Raw genomic sequence first — 19,850 nt, forward strand, 5'->3', positions numbered from 1 at the left:
GGGGAAGGGTACTCGGGGTTGCCTGTGCCACCAGACTCCCGCCTCCCTCTGAGAAAACCTTCAGGAAAGTGTAGTGTTTCACTGCCCATCTATTAATGAGAGAAAGTGCCTCACCTGCACATCTATTCGTTTTATGGAGAGATAAACCCACTTCTGTTCTGCTTCCAGCTTGGTTGACACCCTCCTTCCTGCTGGTCTGACTCTCACATACCGAGCCAGGATTTCTCCTGCCCTATCACTTTCCTGTTCAGGCCCCAGGCCACAGGAGGGCAGCCCTCCCGCTCCACATCCACCCTCCAGGGTTAACTGGGCTGGACAGGAAGGATCAAGAGTGTTTTTCCTTTCCCTCCGGGGGGTGGGGGGGGGCCTTCCTGCCCTCCAGGAAATGGCACAAAATCAGCTCTGGCTCCGCCCTTAACTGATGTAAATCTGGCCAGGCAGTCACCAAATCTGCCAGTCCTCCTGGTTCTCCACAGGAGGCACAGCACCTCCCCTCTCCAGGATGTCTGTGAGTACCTCGAAGGTTTCTTTCCTCTTTCATTTTTGTGTGTTTTTTCCCCCGGCATTGGCATCTCTGTGCTGCTATTCGATCACCTCTCAAAATTAAGACCCAGTTGGAGGCAAACAGATGTTCAGGGTGATTTTCAAGGATGCGGTCATTTCAGTGTCAAAAACCTTTGCGGTGCATGTTTTAACTACCCTCCTCGTGGCGTTTCTCTTGGAAAAGTTGATAATAATTTTTCCAGAGGAATTCGTAGTGTATCTAGGCGATACTTCAATAATGATGCGTACAGAGTTTATCTGCACTGAGATGATAAAACATGTTCTTACGTTTCTGGTGAGGATGATTGTTGCTGCTTTGTTGAAGAAATTTGTAGTGTATAGAAATTTATAGTTTCACAGGACTTTTAGGAATTCTTTCTTAAGCCCGATCACCCCGGATCCCGCTTTAGCTGGCAAGAGGCTGCACTGCCTCCCCAATCACAGGTTTTCAGGCTTAAGTGGGTTAGAGCCAGGAAGCGCTTGTCCCAGAGGACATGGGGACCCGGTCTATGTCAGAATAGCCAGGGGTTGAGGGTCCCTCACTCCCTTTTTGTTGCAGTCCCCAAGTCCTTCCATGATGGCCTCCCAAGTGATCGTGTCTGTCTTAGGTTGCCCCTCCTCTGAGGAGTCGTACTCGTCTCTGACTATCCAACTAAGCACTCAGGGCAGGGGGAGGAAGCAGAGGCAGCGTTGGCTACCAGAGACAAGCTTTGTCTCTGTGGCTCAAATTCTGGGGGTTGCTCGCTCATCCTTAGCCATGGGAGGCAATTACAACTCCTGAAATCAGGCAAAGCAGTCCCCAGCACACACAGTGTTAGCAAATAGAGTCCATGTAGCATTGCTATTTGTTTCTGAGCTCACGTCCCTCTCCTGTGAGGCTCAGAGTGAGTGGCCACACCCAAGGGCAGGGTGTCCCCAGTTGGGGGAGACCTTCAGGATGGAGGAAGCGATGTCCATGGGGGCCATACGTGCTGGGGGTTGGCACCTTGGTGGGGTTCACCAAATAGGGGGCAGAGGGGTTGAAAGGCTGAAATTCTGGGGCTAAGCACCCCAGAAGACTTTGGGAATGTTCTGTCTCCACAGGGGAGGCTCCAGGAGGGAGAAGTCCTAACCATAAGCAGATCAAAGCTGCACTTCCCAGTTGCAGGGCAGGCACCCCACACCTGGCCAGAGGAGAGGCAGCAGGTGTTGAGGACGGTGCTGGGGGTGGAATGTAGCCCAGAAAACCCCGTTCCAGGGACCAACTTGGGATGTTGTGGGGCTGCTGGTGAAACTCGGGAGGGTCTCAGGAGCCCCTGGATGGGTAAAAAGAACCACTGTGGAGGCGGGAAGTGGGGAGAGCATGAGTGGAACAACCAGCCCGTGGAAATCGGGGCTCCTGGGGCTGACCGGGAAGTGGAGCCCATGTTGCTCTGGCTCTCCAGCCTCTTCATTCAGAACAGAGCAGATGCATTTTGGGCGATCTGATAGGTTAAAAATTCATTTATTCTGATGCGTTATATATAACATATAGTAAGAGTATATGTGTTTAAAGACATGTAGTTTAAATTGGTAATTACTGTCCATTATTGAGGACAATAATCTCTGCATGTGATCATTGACTATTTGTATGTCTTCATTTATGACCTGCCTTCACATGTCTTTGTTAATTTCTCTTCCATGGCATTCAATTGTTATATATGTGGAAGGTCTTTTATATTTTAAGGGTAAGAAAATAGGTAGATAGATTTAAAACACTTTTACCCCGCTTAGCTTTCACCTTTTAATTTTATTTATGGTGCCTTTGCTATCAAAAAGTTTTAAATTTATGTTGAGCTCATGATTTGGTTCTGGCTTTTGATTTTGTGTTCCACAGTACCTAGCTGTGAAGGTCAGAGAGAAACATAGGGGGGGAAATCATACAATCAGGGCATACAAGGAGGGATCCCCAAAATGAAATTATCTTCAGGAGGGCAGGTCCCTTTGTAGTATCGGCTAGGTGAGTGTTCCAGGAACCCATCTGTATCACTGTACCAGCTGGTGTTGTTGTGAGAGGCTGAATTTGGCTTCAGTGAATTTTTTTGAAGACTCTTTCAACGCATTCTTCTATTTCAGGATGAAATAGGGACCATTTAGTCCCTTTATACCCACCCCTACCCCCCACAAACACCACACTGTTGCCCGCGACCATGAGTCCTTTTTACTTTTTGTTTGATCCCTCCACCCCCTCACCTCCCACTGCTTAGCTGTCATCTGCTCTCTATCTATGAGTCTGTCTCTATTTTGCTTGTTAGTTCAGTTTGTTCATTAGCTTCCACATATGAATGAAATCATATGGTATTTGTCTTTCTCTGAATACCTTATTTCACTTAGCATGATGTTCTCCAGGTCCATCCATACTGTTGCAAAGGGTAAATTATTCTTCTTTTTTTCAGCTGAGTAGTGTTCCATTGTGTAAATGTCCCATAGTTAAAAACCCTATTTCTATGTACATGTTACAGCCTGTGTTCTTCCCATTATTTGTGCATCAAATATTTATTGAACACCTACTATGTTCAAGGCTTTATTCAAAGTGTTGTGGATGGAGTAGCAAACCAAACAGGTGGTGTCTATCAGTGAAAGACAAACAAACAAATGAAAACAGATACTCAACTTCACTAGCGATTGGGGAAATTCAAGTCAAAACCACAATGAAATACCACCTCACACCTGTTAGAGGGGCCTTCATCAATAAGAGAGGAAATAACAAGTGTTGGAGAGGTTGTGGAGAAAAGGAGCCCTCATTCACTCCTGGTGCGAATGTAAACTGGTACAACTACCACGGAAAGCAGTAGGGAGGGCAGACTTCCGCCAAGATGGAGGCATAGGTGGAAACACTGTGCCTTCTCCCACAACCAAGTTTGAATACAACAAAGGTTTGGAGAAACAAAGACACAGCCAAAGGACAGAAAATTGAATTATACGGAAGTCAGACCACATCTAACCTTTCAACGGGGACGGTAAGAGGGGCGGAGCCAGCAGCGAGCAGGGTCGGGCAGGACAGATCCCCCGACCTAGACGCGAAGGCAGCCCAGAACCAGTCGGGGTGCGGGGCAGACTGACCGCGGTCGCACATTCGCACACAGTGAGACGGACCACACAGGCCCCAGGGGGCAAGGGCTGACGACATGGCACACTCGCGTACAGTGGGACGAAACACGTGGGCCCGGTGACGGCAGCAACTGCAGCACCGGTGAGGGCCGCAGCGGCAGGCGGCAGGTGGGAGGCCATAGTCCCTCTTTGACCCCACCCCCACATACAGCGTCACAACCCAGTGACTGAGTTGCCCTGCGCTAGTGAACACCTTAGAGCTTCGATCCTGCTACAGAACAGGCACGAACAGCCCAAAAGATGGCGCAAGAAGAACTCAAAGTCCCAGAGCCGATAACTCTCAGCTACCGAGAAATTGCCAGCCTCTCAGAAGCACAATTCAAGACACTGTTTATCAGGATGCTAACAGAACTGGTTGATTATAGCCACAAATTAGAGGAACATATGAAGGCTAAACTAATTGAAATGAAGGGAAATGCACAGAAAACCAATAGCGATGGAAAGGAAACTGGGACTCAAATCAATGGAATGGACCAGAAGGAAGAACAAAACATCCAACCAGAAAATAATGAAGAAATGAGAATTCAAAAAAATAAGGAGAGGCTTAGGAACCTCCAGGACATCTTTAAACGTTCCAACATCCGGATTATAGGGGTACCAGAGGGAAAAAGAAACAGCCACAAGTGGAAAACTTATTTGAACAAATAATAAAGGAGAACTTCCCCAGTCTGGCAAAGGAAATAGACTTCCAGGAAATCCAGGAAGCTCAGAGAGTCCCAAAGAGGGTGGGCCCAAAAAGGAACACACCAAGGCACATCATAATTACATTAGCCGAGACTAAAATGAAGGAAAGAATCCTAGAAGCAACAAGGGATAAGGAGACAGTCACCTACAAAGGAGTACCCATCAGACTGTCAGCGGATTTCTCAAAAGAGACCTTACAGGCAAGAAGGGACTGGAAAGAAGTATTCCAAGTCATGAAATCCAAAGACCTACAGCCAAGATTGCTTTATCCAGCAAAGCTTTCATTTAGAATGGAAGGACAGATAAAGTGCTTCTCAGATAAGGTCAAGTTCAAGGAGTTCATCATCACCAAGCCCTTATTATATGAAATGCTAAAGGGACTTATATAAGAAAAAGAAGATGAAAAATATGAACAGTGAAAGGACAGCAAACTCACAGTTATTAACAACCACACCTAAAACAAAAGCAAACCAAGAGGACAGCTAGATCAGGAGTGGAACCATATAAATGAAGAACACATGAGGGTTAGCAACAGGGGAGTGGGAGGAGGAGAAGGGGGGACAAGGTACAGAAAATAGCATAGACAGTAGGTAGAAAATAGATAGGGGGGAGGGCAAGAATAGTGGGGTAAATATAGAATCTAAAGAACTTGAGACACGTGGTTATAAACTAAGGGGGAGAATGGTGGGGGAGGGAGTGTGCGGGGGGAGGGGAATGAAAGGGGGGAATAGAGCAACTGTAATGGTATAATCAATAAAATATATTTTTAAAAAAAGAAAGCAGTAGGGAGGGTCCTAAAGACTAGAAAATAGATCTACCACATATCTCAGCAACCCCCTTTTTGGGGTATCTACTCCAAAAATTTGAAACCATGTATTTAGAAAGATGTCTGCACACCTGTGTTCACTGCAGCGTCATTCCCAGTGGCCAAGACACGGAGACAACCTCAGTGTTCTCCAAGAGATGACTGGGTGGAGAAGTTGTGTGCAAAGGAACTCTACAAGCCGTTAAACAAGATGAACTAATGACTGCCGCTTGCAACAACGTGGATGGATCATGGGAATAAGACACATCTCCCCAGTTCACTCAGCAGTCCTGAGCTCAGCTTGGTAAGACTGCTGGGCACCCTGGGCATTACAAGCAAAATAGCGCAGGAGGGGAGGAGTCCTTGAGACTGTGCCGAGGAAAGGGGACTTCTGTAAGAATCTCACTAAGACTTCAGGATGTCCTGAACATCACAAGCAGGAATCTTACAGGAAGGGGGTGGGGCTCCTTGAGACTGTACCGGAAAAGGGAGCTTCTGCAACAATTTCACTAAGACAAAGAGCCTTTATCAGCTGAGAAAGAAAGGCTTGGTAGCTGTGCCTCATGCCCAAAGGGGCGTGGAGGGGAACCTAGAAGCCAGCCGAGCTACACAACACCCGAACCCCAATAGCTGGTGTACTTTGATTAGCTGAGTGCCCACTTGTAGCCTTGGCTCAAGTGTATAGTACGAACTTACTAACAACTTTCTTTCCTCTATACATGGGGCATTTAGACCAGCTGGGTGTCTGCCTGCAGCTTTGTTCTCATCTGTGTTTTACAGATAGACTTGCTGTCGCTTTTCCACTATATGTGTTTGTCTCTCACTTTAATTCACATCTTGCAAGTGAGACAAGAGTTGAGGCAGGAGAGAAAGCCTCTTGACTCAGGTTTCTCTCCCCTCAATAACCCAAAAATAACCTGTGACCATCCATTTGTTTCTATGGGATCCATGCTTGTTCTGCTCTATCTGGGTGAGCACTCTCATACCCCCTATAAACTGTTTGTTAAAAAAAAATCAGCCCTGGCTGGTGTGGCTCAGTGGATTGAGTGCTGGCCTGCTAACCAAAGGGTCGCTGGTTCGAATCCAAGTCAGGGCACTCACCTGGGTTGTGGGCTGGGACCCCAGTGTGGGGCACACAGGAGGCAACCACACATTGATGTTTTTCTCCCTCTCTTTCTCCCTCCCTTCCCCTTTCTCTAAAAATAAATAAATAAATAACATGTTAAAAAAATCAGAACTAGCAGAGTGACTGTAACTTGAGCTTGTATGTGTGGAGGGGATAATGTACAATGCAAAAGGATGCTTTATCAGCAACACTTCATTTATCAATCTTTGTGACAAAACAGAGGCATGCTGGGAAAAGGTTTTCTGAAAGTGTTTGCAAACAGAGAGTGAAACTGGCAGAGGGACTTGAACATTGAGGAATGAGGTGGCTGACAATGCAGAGGAAGCTATTAACAATTCAGTGTCAATGCTAACACTTGTGACTAAAAAGAAGAGACTGGAGAGGGATTGAGTTCTCTGAAGTGTGTGTGAGCAAAGAGGACAGAACAAGAACAGAAACTTCAGCATGGCAGGAAAATGACTCATGGCACAGAAAAATACTTTATTCTTCAACACCAACATATTTACCAACATCAGCATTCTCTATTACAAGGAGATATTGAAAGCAGTTAGATTTCTGTATGCATGTGACCCAACACAAAATGGTAAATTTATTAAAACCTTTTCTGTGCTCATTACTTTTAATTAGTGTTTGTGTATTTAATGTGTGGCCCAAGACAACTCTTCAAGTTCCAGTGTGGCCCTGAGATCCCAAAAGGTTGGGCACCCCTAAAGTTTTTCTCCATGAATAGAATAAGAAGAGAAACTTGAGTCTTTCAGGGGAATGACTCCCAGTACAAAAGACACTTCACCATCAACACTGTCAGGATGGGTGGGCTGGGACAAAATGGAGGCTGAGCTACAACCCAGGAAAGACAGCGACGTCAAACCAGGGAGCTGGAGCAATGGGCTCTGCCTAAACGGATATCTGCAGAGCAACCTGAGCCTGAGGAGAACCACCAATGATATATTGCCTCTTTGTTCAAAGGGGACCAATCCCCAGCTCCCACGAAGAAAGCCAACCAAATAAAACCCCACCACATTCCCTGCTTGGGCATGGCTTCTTTGGCCCCACTTTGCGGACCAGAGAACCTTGCCTGGGTGCGCAAACCCCAGTAAAGCTCTATACTGCCTAACTTTGTGGCTGATTGGCATTTCTTCCTCAGCGGAGCCTAAGAAAACCTTTCAAACACTATATACATAAACATCAGTGCTGGAACTGCATTAAGATACTAGAAAGGAGAGATTTCTTTAAAGTGTTCAGGAACAAAAAATAATGGGACGAGAGACTTGAGCCAGGCAGGGGAATGACTCACAGCCCAGAAGTCACTTGCTTCACCACTGTGTTGCAACTGATTCAGGCAGGGCAGATCCACCTTTGCCTCCGGCGAAGGGAGAAAATTGGCAAAGCCTTGGGGATGCTCTATGTGCCTTTATTCTCAGGTGGGTGAGTCACACATGCCGCAAGCTGTGTGCCACCCTAGTGGAAAGCCCCTGCCTGTTTAAGAACCAGAGAGGAACAGAGCTGGGAAACTAACAGAACATTACATTACATAATTCTGCGCATGTGTGCCCACTTCATGTTACGGTAACAGTTTACCAGACCCAGTCTCCAGGCTGTGAGAACACTACTTATCAGAGCCCTCCAAGTCTATGGGAACACTGCTTCCCCAGATACCTGGGCAAGGAAGCCAGACTGTCTCCACTTATCCTACAACCACCAACACTTTACTCATCAAGTTCACCGTTAGGGACTACAAAGACACACTGCAAGAAGACCCGTCTCTCTAACGTGTTAAAGACAATGACACAGCCCTGGCTGGTGTAGCTCAATGGATCGAGCTCGGGCCTGCGAACCACACGATCGCAGTTCCATTCCCAGTCAGGGCACGTGCCTGGGTTGCAGGCCAGTTCCCAGCAGGGGACTCATGAGAGGCAACCATACATTGATGTTTTTCTCCTTCTCTCCTTCCCTTCCCCTCTAAAGATAAATAAATAAAATTTTTAAAAAAAGAAGATGAAACAGGAAGAGTGACATGAACCTGGCAGGGGAATGACTCAGAGTGCAAAAAATGGGCTCTTTACCACCAACGGTATATTTCTCATCATGAAAGTTCTGGTCTGCAGAAAGGTATTGGAAGCAAACAGGTGTTGGTCAAGGGCTCGCAAACAAAGGGACAGAACAGGAAAAGACTCGAGCCTGTCAGTGTAACAGCTCCCAGGGAAAAAGGGTTTTCATCATCAAGACTTCCTAAACCAACACCCATCTGGGAACTACAGTAAGATACCGGAATGAGACAGATTTCTTCAAAGTTTTGAAACAAGAACAAAACAGAAAGTGCTACGTGAGCCTGGCAGGGGCATGACGCACAGTGCGAAAGACCTATTGCCACCAGCATTTTACTTATTAATTTATTAATGTTAATGTTAGAATAGCAATCAGATGGTGAAAAAACAATTGAGTTTTTTAAGATTTTTTTTGAAGTGTTTGTAAACCTTCAAAGTAATGATATTCGTAAAAAGAGGGCAAATACCATTAACACTTCAGTACCAACATCAGTACTTATGACTGAAAAGAACTGAAAGACTGATTTCTCTGAAGTTTGTAAACAAAGAGAACTAGACTGGTGAAGTGACTTGAACTTGAACTAGTGTGTGTGTGGGGGGGGTGGGGGGGTGATGCCGTGGAATGCAAAAATACATTTTGCTATCACTAACACTTTATTTATCAACATCAATATTTGTGACTAAAAAGAGAGATACTAAAAGGAGATATATTTCTTATAAACAAAGAGGAAAAACGAGACTTCCGCCAAGATGGAGGCATAGGAGGAAACAGTGTGCCTTCTCCCACAACCAAGTTTAAAGACAACAAAGTTTTAGTAAACAAAAACGCAGCCAAAACACAGAAAATTGAATTATACAGAAGTCCGACAACAACGAACCGTTCAACTGGGACGGTAAGAGGGGCGAAGCCAGCAGTGGAGCAGGGTCGGGCAGGAAAGATCCCCCAACCCAGGCACGCAGGCAGTGTGGACCCAGTCGGGGTGTGGGGCAGGCTGACCGTGGTCACACATTTGTGCACAGATAAACCAGCAGAGGAGTGAGCAGTGAGACAGACCGTGCAGGCCCCAGAGGTGGAAAGCAGCAGAGGGGACCGCCATTGCCCCTCTCTGACCCTGCCCCCACATATAGCGTCACAACCCAGTGACTGAGTTGCCCCACCCTGGTGAACACCTAGGGCTCCGCTCCTTGTACGTAACAGGCATGAAGAGACCAAAACATGGCTCAAGAACTCAAAGCCCTAGAGCCCATAACTCTAAGTGACCAAGAAATAGCCAACCTATCAGATGCACAGTTCAAAATACTGGTGATCAGGATGCTCACAGAACTGGTTGATTTTAGTCACAAATTAGAGTAACAAATGAAGGCGAAACTAATTGAAATGAAGGGAAATGCACAGGAAACCAATAGTGATGGAAAGGAAACTGGGACTCAAATCAAGGGAGTGGACCAGAAGGAAGAAGAAAATGACCAAACAGAAAAATATGAAGAAACAAGAATTCAAAAAAATGAGGAGAGGCTTAGGAACCTCCAGGACATCTTTAAACATTCCATCATCCAAATTCTAGGGGTACCAGAAGGGAAAAAGAAACAGCCACGAGTGGAAAACTTATTTGAACAAATAATAAAGGAGAACTTCCCCAGTCTGGCAAAGGAAATAGACTTCCAGGAAATCCAGGAAGCTCACAGAGTCCCAAAGAAGTTGGACCCAAGGAGGAACACACCAAGGAACATCATAATTACATTAGCCAAGATGAAAATGAAGGAGGGAATCCTAGAAGCAGCAAGAGATAAGGGGACAGTCACCTACAAAGGAGTTCCCATCAGACTGTCAGTGGATTTCTCAAAAGAGACCTTACAGGCAAGAAGGGACTGGAAAGAAGATTTCCAAGTCATGAAACCCAAAGACCTACATCCAAGATTGCTCTAACCAGCAAAGCTTTCATTTAGAATGGAAGGACAGATAAAGTGCTTCTCAGATAAGATCAAATTCAAGGGGTTCATCATCACCAAGTCCTTATTATATGAAATGTTAAGGGGACTTATCTAAGAAAAAGAAGATAAAAATATGAACAGTGAAAGGACAGCAAACTCACAGTTATTAACAACCACACCTAAAACAAAACCAAACTAAGTGGACAGCTAGATCGGGAGCAGAACCATAGAAATTCATATCACATGGAGGGTTAGCAACAGGGGAGTGGGAGGAGGAGAAGGGGGGAGAAGGTACAGAAAATAAGTAGCATAGACGGTACGTAGAAAATAGATAGGGGGGAAGGCAAGAATAGTGGGGGAAATACGGAATCTTAAGAACTTGAGACATGTGGTCATAACCTAAAGGGGGGGGGGAGGGGATGTGCAGGGTGGAGGGGAATGAAGTGGGGGAATAGAACAACTGTAATGGCATAATCAATAAAATATATTTTAAAAAGAAGAGGAAAAAACAAGAAGAGAAAAATTGAACCAGGCAGTGAATGACTGCAAAAAAACACTTTCTAAACCACCAACACTTTACTTATCAATATCAATGATCTCTACTTTGAGGGTTATATTGAAAGCAGATGGATTTTTCTGAAATGGCTTTAAAAGCACAAAGACAGAACAGGAAGAGGAACTTGAGCTCCTTGACAGAATGATTCAAAATGCAAAGAACACTTTCTTTTTTTTTTTAAGACTTTACTTTTTTTATCTTTAGAGGGGAAGGGAAGGAGAGAGGGAGAGAAATATCAATGTATGGTTGCCTCTCGTGTGCCCCTGCTGGGAACTGGTCTGCAACCCAGGCATGTGCCCTGACTGGGAACCGAACCTCGATTGTGCAGTTTGCTGGCCCGTGCTCAATCCATTGAGCTACGCCAGCCAGGGCCAAAGATCACTTTCTTAAACACCATTCCCCCAGAGCCAGGAGTGATGGGGGAGGGTGGGGACCAGGGCCTGGCCGAAAGCTGAAGAGGGAGGCCGGAGGAGATTCAAAGGAGGGAGAAATCTGGGCACCTGGTGTCCCATGTGAGAAGTATTATACAACTCCAGCCCGGGGAGCCTTTGAAAAGACAGGAAGGCTGGTTTTGCATGCGAATTTGCAGGCTAGACAGAGTTCAGGGGTGCTGGATTCCAGAGTGAGGTCCAGGGTTGTCGGTGTCCTGCTCAGACCAGGGTGAGCCTGGCGCTGCTCTTTCCCCAAGGCCGATCTGGGTCTGGCAGTCCCACCCTCAGCCCTCGGAGCCTGGGCAGAACCCGGGCACTCGTTTCAGATACCGTTGTTTCTAGGTCCAGATGTAGGCTCAGAGCGCTCTGTGCCCCACCCCCACAGCTCAGCATCTCCTCTGTCTGGGAGGAGAGAAAGGCAGGAAAACCGTGTGTGTGTTGGGGGGGGCGGGGGAGGGGGGATGGAAGATACCACACTCACTGCGTTCGGAACAGCTGGAGACAAAGGGTGGGATCCAAGTCAGGGTCCAGGGATTCGGCACCAACTCTGTTGACGGGAGAGACCTGGCTGGTCTTTATTTATTAGTGTACGAGCAGGATTTATCAGTCATCATGCATTCCCAGGGAAGAGAAAACGCCCAGCTATGGTTGAGGGGAGGGTATGAAAGGCCTAGGTTCAGGGCGCAGCGGGGAGGTAAAAGTGAGAGTGGGAGTGGCTGAAAGCCAGGAGGGTAGCAAGCCACCAGGCCGCCAATGCCAGAGTGGCCTCAGGCCGCTGGCCCCAGAGGCAAAAGCCACCAGAGCGAGAGCGAGACCTTTGTCTTCGGGAATTACATAGTTGTTGGGAGGGGAGTAAAGTAGTTGCATCTTGTTAGGCAGGTAAAGGTGGTTCCAGCTTTTCCCTGGGGATCTGACAACCAAACCATAGGTGGAGGTGGGGGGCGCGGGGGGGGCGGTCTGTTAGCTCGAATCCTTATCTTGCTCCAGATGCCATTGGTTCCTCTTGTGGTAAAACACATTCGTGACAGGAAGCAGTTAATTACATTCGAGGCACTTAGACAGACTTATTTATGAGCTTTTTCTGTAAGCACCAGGGAATGCTGATAAAACAGATAGTGATCAGAGGAAAGGAATGAAAACCTTCATTTCACACCAACAGGAAGACCTCGGTTTCCAGGCAGACAATGTTTCAAAGGCACGGGGACGAGTACCCGAGAACAGAAGAAGATTTGGAAATCTTTAGAGGTTTCCAAGCCACAAAACAATACAATCAATAACTGTCTGAAACTCGAAACAACAGGATAGGCCAGGCACATTGTTTTTATTGTGAGAGCATTTCCAGATATCAGGGCTCTGTCCACCTGAGGGAGACACCCTACCTGGGTGGGCTTGTGAGGATGAACTTACAGCCTGCGCCTGGGACACCTGTCCCCCCACCCAATCCAGTGCCCTGAAGTGCCAAGCCCTGCAGTTGCCTTAGTGCATGGAGAGTACCTCCGAGCGGCTGGGGCTCCAGGGAGAAAATATCCTGTCTCAAGAGCCAGGTCAGGGATTGACTGGGCTCACTGAAGTGTGGGGTCTGAGGAGCAGCTCAAGTCCAGAGGGTTTAAGGGGAACTCTGTGCTCCCCAGGCCCCCCAAAGATTCAGAGCTGCTGGGTCCCATGTGCACATGCAGGTTCTGGGGAGAAGGGGCCTGGCAGGGGTGAAAGCAGCGTCCCACCCCTTCCCTGGGGTGTTTCCCTGTAGGGCACAGTTCCCTAGTCTCCTTGGGACACCTGCCAAGCCTGCACTATGCTGGGGACCTTGCTGAGGGCCTGCCCCAGTCTCCATATGCTCCTTGCCATCCTGGCCTGTCACCATGGGTGGGCATTACCAGCACCTCCATTTCCTTGCTGAGCTTTGAACCTCCCAGTGAGACAGTGAATGGAGGGAAGTGGGGTCAGGGTGGCGCCCTGGAGGTCCCTCAGTGTCTGTGGCAGAGCCCAGAGTCTTTGTCAGCAGGCAGGTCCCAGGAGGAACTTACAAGTCCCGCCACTCTGTGCTCAGAGCACTGGGAGCTGCTTCACTGAGGCGGCCGGGCCCCACCCCTGTGGTCTCCCTCAGCCTCCTGGGCTCCCACGTCCAGCCCAGGGTCCTGTCCCACAGTAGGTCCTGTGAAGGTGAGAGTTAACCCCAGCAGTTCACTGCAAATACCTGCTGTTTCCATGCTCACCAAAAGAGCCAGTTGTGCTGAGAAATCGTCACTGACTTGATTTTCTACCAGACTTTGCCACCTGGGGCTCTGGCGGTGCATCCTGGGAGGGGTGGCAGTGGGAGAAGGGCTGGGAGGGAAGGGAAGGAATGAGGCTGAGGCCTGAGTCCCTCCTGGTGGAGGGTGCAGGGTGCAGGGCACTGAGAGGACTGGGGTGGGAGGGACAAAGAGTGTTCAGGAGAGCCTGAGGGAGCCCAGCTGGACATGGGGTTGGGCTGGGGGGTCCAGCTGCCCAGGAGAGAGTGTCTGCAGCAGGAGGACCAGGCAGGGGAGGAAGAGGAGGAGGAAGAGGAGGAAGCATGGCAGGGGTCTGCAGGGGCAGGGTGGCTTTTGGTGGAAGGAAGACCACAGTTGCAGACTCAGAGGAGTGCCCTTATGCTGAGACTTTGCACTTGATTTTGNTCACAGCCCTTTTCGCTCTTTCCTTGTGTCTTCCATCCGGGGCCTCAGCAGTGACACCTGCTCTTCACTTGTGCTCCAAGCACGCCCGCGATGGCACTGTTTCCCCGCGGGGGCTGCTGGCCCAGTCAACTGGCTAGGGCTCGTCCACCTGTCCCTGGGGCACTCAGAGAACCTGCGCAGATCAGCCCCCACTGGTGTGGCTGGTGTGGCTGGGCTGGAGGGGGGGTGGGGAGCGCTGTGGGTCTGGTCCCCCAAACCCAAGGGTCCCGGATTCGGTGCCCAGTCGGGGCACATGGCTGCCTAGCGCACCAGCTTTCTGCTTCTCTTCCTCCTTGTCCCTCCCTTCTGCTGAAATTCAATCAATAAGGAAAACCAAGCAGAAAGAGAGAAAGAGCCCGCTCAGATCAGTCCAGGTTTCAGGCCTTTCCTCCTGAAAGGAGCCTGTAGGCCCCCACCCCCACCCCATCTCTCCCAAGCACCTGAGCAGGTGGCCCTGTTGCTGGGAAAAGGGGCGGGTCCAGCCTTCCTGGGTGCCAGGGGCCAGAAAGATGGCTTCCCAAACGCTTTGGGAGCTGTCCCCGCGCCCTGGGTCTTCCTTCACTGTGTCCTCTAGGCTCTGCATTCTACTCTGGCCCCCTTGCAGGTTGCTCCCTCAGGCCCCAGATGGTCCTCTGAAACCACCTGCAGCGTGGACTCAGCCCCCTCACCCCTCAGGCACGGGACGCTGGACTGCAGTCAGTTGGTGGGGAAAGCCACCCAGGGCTCTGGCCTTGCCCACTTCAGCCTTGGGACCTGCCCTGGCCCTCTCCACCCGGACCCCTCCCCTCACCCCAAGCCAGCCTCCAGTGCCTGGGCAGGGGGCTCTTCACCCCCAGAAACATTCCCTCCCCTCCCCCACCAGGTCCAGCTGCCCAGGCTGCCCTTTAGGGCCCAGGGCACAGAGCCTGGGCATTTCTTAAAGCAATAGCACAGAAGACCTCTGAACAGAAACAGGCCACTGACAGCCTTATTTAACATTTAATAAACATTTAAATCACGTCTCATGTTCTTGCTTTCTCCCTCAACTGTGTCGGATGGTATGTAAGCAGAACTTCATTCAAGAAACTTTCCAGTAATGGATAGTTTTAGTGTAGGACAACATGAAGTTGCACTAAGTTCTATAAGTTAGGTATACATGTTTACAGGTTAGTTAGTAAGTTAGTTACAGGTGATACGTGTTTCGTTTATTAAACGATAGATTCATATATTGGCTCATGACGCTGCTTCCTCTTAAAGAAACTTGTGATTTTTTTCACAGTGTTAACGATGGAGGGTTTCCCCAAAGCAGACGAAAGCATTCTCCTCAGAAACATAAAAGTATGACTTATCATACTGGTACCCACCTGTTTTATATATTTCATCATCGAGGCGTCCTCCAGATATGTTACTAATTTCTCTGGCAAAATTTTGATCAACTTTTCCATCAGAAATGTCGGCAGGAATTTTATTATAATGTACGCTGCAATAGTTCTTGACAATGAAAGGACCCTCTCCTTGGATATCATAATTAATATTTGTTCCCCTCTGACCTGGTCTTAATTTCGAGAGGTGATCGAATAGCAACACAGAGAGGCCAATACTGGTTAAAAAGACAAAAATAAACCAGGAAAGAAACGATTCTGCTACTTACCGTTGCACTGCAAAGGAAAGGCGCCGCGCAGCCCGTGGGGACCCAGGAAGAATGGCAGATTTGGTGGCTACGTGGCCAGACTTGAACGGTTTAAGGGCGGGGTCAGAGCTGCTCTTATTATTTCCTGGTGGGCGGGAAGACTGATGGGGGCAGGAAAGCAAAAACTGTCTTGCGCCTTCCTGTCCCGCCAGGCTAACCCTGGAAGATGGGTGTGGAGCTGGTTTCTCTCTTGGTAAAGGAAGAAGATGTGTAGGCGAGGCACTTGCCACTACCCTTTCCTGAAGGTTTTCTCAGAGGGAGGCGGGAGTTGGCTCCCACAACCCCAAGTACCCTTCCCCAGGGCGGCTGGGGGCCTGTTCCTCCTTTGTCACCCTCAGGGCTGCTTGACGCGGTGCAGAAAATGTGCAGAGCAGTGAGAACAGAGCAGCCCACATACCTCCTAGAGCACGAGACAGGGCATCTGTCTGCTTTGTGGGCCAAGCGGCCTGGACAGGACAGACATAGGCAGACAGACAGACCGAAGAGCGGGCCGGAGATACCAACTGGTAAGGATGAGAGAAAGGATGTGATTATGGGCTGTCCTTCTGACAGCCAGCACAGGACTCTTGGAGTTCCCTGAGAAGATCCCTGGCTCCTACCCTAGAGGCTGATAGTCTGAGGAGCACCAGGATACTCACACAGCACTGTCTCTAACCCCCACTCCCACCACCACCCTACCCACAAAATGCACAGCCCACAGCCATGCCTCCTTACAGTTAAGTCATTGGGACAAAATAGGGGGGAACTGCAGGTGTGGGGCTCAGACCTGGCAGATTCCGCCATGGTCATGTGAGAAAGAAAGCAGTACATGTCACGTCTTTCTTGATGTCACAGAGAGAACACAGCATCTTTTCTGGGGCGATCCGGCCCAAAATACACAAAGGACACCCATTCTTGAGGAACTATGGGCAAAGGCAAAACGAACCACCTTCAACAAAATCTCAGCTGCAAGGTCTTGGGAAAGGTCAGTGTCAGGAATCAAAAAACTCCAGCTCCATAGACCAGGCACCTTGAGGCAGGCTCTTCCTCCTGGACTTGGTCCTGAGACACTGAGGGAAGAGGGAAGAGGAAATCTCTCCTCTCCTCTCCTCTCCTCTCCTCTCCTCTCCTCTCCTCTCCTCTCCTCTCCTCTCCTCTCCTCTCCTCTCCTCTCCTCTCCTTCTCTCCCCACTCCATGTCCCCACCCCCCACCCCCCCCTTTGAGCCTGGAAAGGTCTCTCCTGCCTGAGAGGTGGTTTCCTTCCTTGCGGTTTCTGCTGTACAGCTGTTGCTTGGGCGAGGGGCAGAATTGGAAGCAGCTCTGCGGATTGGACTGTGACAGTGTTTCTATGCCCATTTCCTGTCAAGCGCGCTCACGGAGTGCTGAAGGTTCCTGCCTGTGTCCCTTTGCTCCAGAAGGCACAGTAGGGAAGTGAAACCACAGGGGCCCTAGCTATACACACAAAAATGTTACTTCAATTCCTAGACCTCAGCTAGGGTGATATTTTTCCTCAGGAGAATTTAAAATAACACAGACCCTTAACCTTGCAACCAGGAGCACCCAAGAAGAAGAATTTCTTCCAAAAGCATTCTCCACAAGGCTATGAAAACCTTGTCCATTTCACACCAACAGGAAGACCTCGGTTTCCAGGCAGACAATGTTTCAAAGGCACGGGGACGAGTACCCGAGAACAGAAGAAGATTTGGAAATCTTTAGAGGTTTCCAAGCCATGAAACAATACAATCAATAACTGTCTGAAACTCTAAACAACGGGACAGGCCAGGCACATTGTTTTTATTGTGAGAGCATTTTCAGATATCAGGGCTCTGTCCACCTGAGGGAGACACCCTACCTGGGTGGGCTTGTGAGGATGAACTTACAGCCTGCGCCTGGGACACCTGTCCCCCCACCCAATCCAGTGCCCTGAAGTGCCAAGCCCTGCAGTTGCCTTAGTGCATGGAGAGTACCTCCGAGCGGCTGGGGCTCCAGGGAGAAAATATCCTGTCTCAAGAGCCAGGTCAGGGATTGACTGGGCTCACTGAAGTGTGGGGTCTGAGGAGCAGCTCAAGTCCAGAGGGTTTAAGGGGAACTCTGTGCTCCCCAGGCCCCCCAAAGATTCAGAGCTGCTGGGTCCCGTGTGCACATGCAGGTTCTGGGGAGAAGGGGCCTGGCAGGGGTGAAAGCAGCGTCCCACCCCTTCCCTGGGGTGTTTCCCTGTAGGGCACAGTTCCCTAGTCTCCTTGGGACACCTGCCAAGCCTGCACTATGCTGGGGACCTTGCTGAGGGCCTGCCCCAGTCTCCATATGCTCCTTGCCATCCTGGCCTGTCACCATGGGTGGGCATTACCAGCACCTCCATTTCCTTGCTGAGCTTTGAACCTCCCAGTGGGACAGTGAATGGAGGGAAGTGGGGTCAGGGTGGCGCCCTGGAGGTCCCTCAGTGTCTGTGGCAGAGCCCAGAGTCTTTGTCAGCAGGCAGGTCCCAGGAGGAACTTACAAGTCCCGCCACTCTGTGCTCAGGGCACTGGGAGCTGCTTCGCTGAGGCGGCCGGGCCCCACCCCTGTGGTCTCCCTCAGCCTCCTGGGCTCCCACGTCCAGCCCAGGGTCCTGTCCCACAGTAGGTCCTGTGAAGGTGAGAGTTAACCCCAGCAGTTCACTGCAAATACCTGCTGTTTCCATGCTCACCAAAAGAGCCAGTTGTGCTGAGAAATCGTCACTGACTTGATTTTCTACCAGACTTTGCCACCTGGGGCTCTGGCGGTGCATCCTGGGAGGGGTGGCAGTGGGAGAAGGGCTGGGAGGGAAGGGAAGGAATGAGGCTGAGGCCTGAGTCCCTCCTGGTGGAGGGTGCAGGGTGCAGGGCACTGAGAGGACTGGGGTGGGAGGGACAAAGAGTGTTCAGGAGAGCCTGAGGGAGCCCAGCTGGACATGGGGTTGGGCTGGGGGGTCCAGCTGCCCAGGAGAGAGTGTCTGCAGCAGGAGGACCAGGCAGGGGAGGAAGAGGAGGAGGAAGAGGAGGACGCATGGCAGGGGTCTGCAGGGGCAGGGTAGCTTTTGGTGGAAGGAAGACCACAGTTGCAGACTCAGAGGAGTGCCCTTATGCTGAGACTTTGCACTTGATTTTGACATTTGGTGCTGGGGTGGACACTGCAACAGAGGGCAGGAGCGGGAAGAAGACACCAGAAAGTGTTAAAAGAAAAACAGAATGCAAGGGCGGGGCACGTGAAGGAGAAAGAAAGTAAAAACCTGTTTCTGAACAGGGAGCCAGTGAGAGGCAGGGATAGGAACTATCAGAGGCCAAGCTGCCTGCAGGTTAGCACAGGGTGTCCTCAGGGGCAGAGTCCCTGGGGCCCTGAGAGAGGGGTGGGAGGCAGACCCAGGGTCAGAGGGAGACCAGCTGCCACTGGAGGACTTGGAGTCCAGATGTGGGAAAGAACTGGAGGGAGTGGGGACTGCTAGGTGAAATGAAGGCAGCGGGGGAGGGGCTGGAGGAGGCTGCAAAGAGGCAGGAAGTTGGAAAGAGGGTTGCAAAACTGCAGGCTGGGGGAGGGTGGAAAAGGCAGAGGGGCTCCCAGCCTGGGGAGGGTGTGCCTGTGAGCTCAGGTCCCTGAATCAGGGCGTCCAGAGCGAGGGCCCTGTTATCAGTGTCAGGACAGGGTAAATCTGGGAATACTTTCCCCCAAGGCCAGTCTGAGGCCCACCTTTTCGGCTTCTGTGGGGAGTGTCAGGATGGGCGGGGTAGGACAAAATGGCAGCAGAACTGCAACCTGGGAAAGACGGCTGACGTCATTCCAGGGAGCCAAAGCGACGGGCTCTGCCAAAACAGATATCCACATTGCAACCCGAGCCCGAGGAGAACCACCAATGATACACTGCCACCTTGTTCAAAGGGGACCAATCCCCAGCTCCCACGAAGGGAGCCAAGAACAGTAAAACACCGCCACATTCCCTGCTTGGGCATGGCTTCTTTGGTCCCCACTCTGCAGACCAGAGAACCTCGCCCGGGTGTGCAAACCCCAATAAAGCTCTATACCGCCTAACTTTGTGGCTGATTGGCATTTCTTCCTCAGCGGAGCCTAAGAAAAACTTTCATTTGGTGCCAAAACCCAAGATGGAACCAGGGACCTTTAGAAATGCCGGCGCTGTTTCTCAACAGACTAACTGAGGCAATGGTGTTCCATACCTGCTTTGACCCTGCTTCTAACACTGGGGCCACTGTCTTAGCTACCCACTTTATCTCCCAGTCAGCCCCAGAT

Source organism: Sturnira hondurensis, unplaced genomic scaffold (genome assembly GCF_014824575.4).
Source record: "Sturnira hondurensis isolate 20B ecotype Veracruz unplaced genomic scaffold, ASM1482457v3 Scaffold0015767, whole genome shotgun sequence".
Lineage (NCBI taxonomy): Eukaryota > Metazoa > Chordata > Mammalia > Chiroptera > Phyllostomidae > Sturnira > Sturnira hondurensis.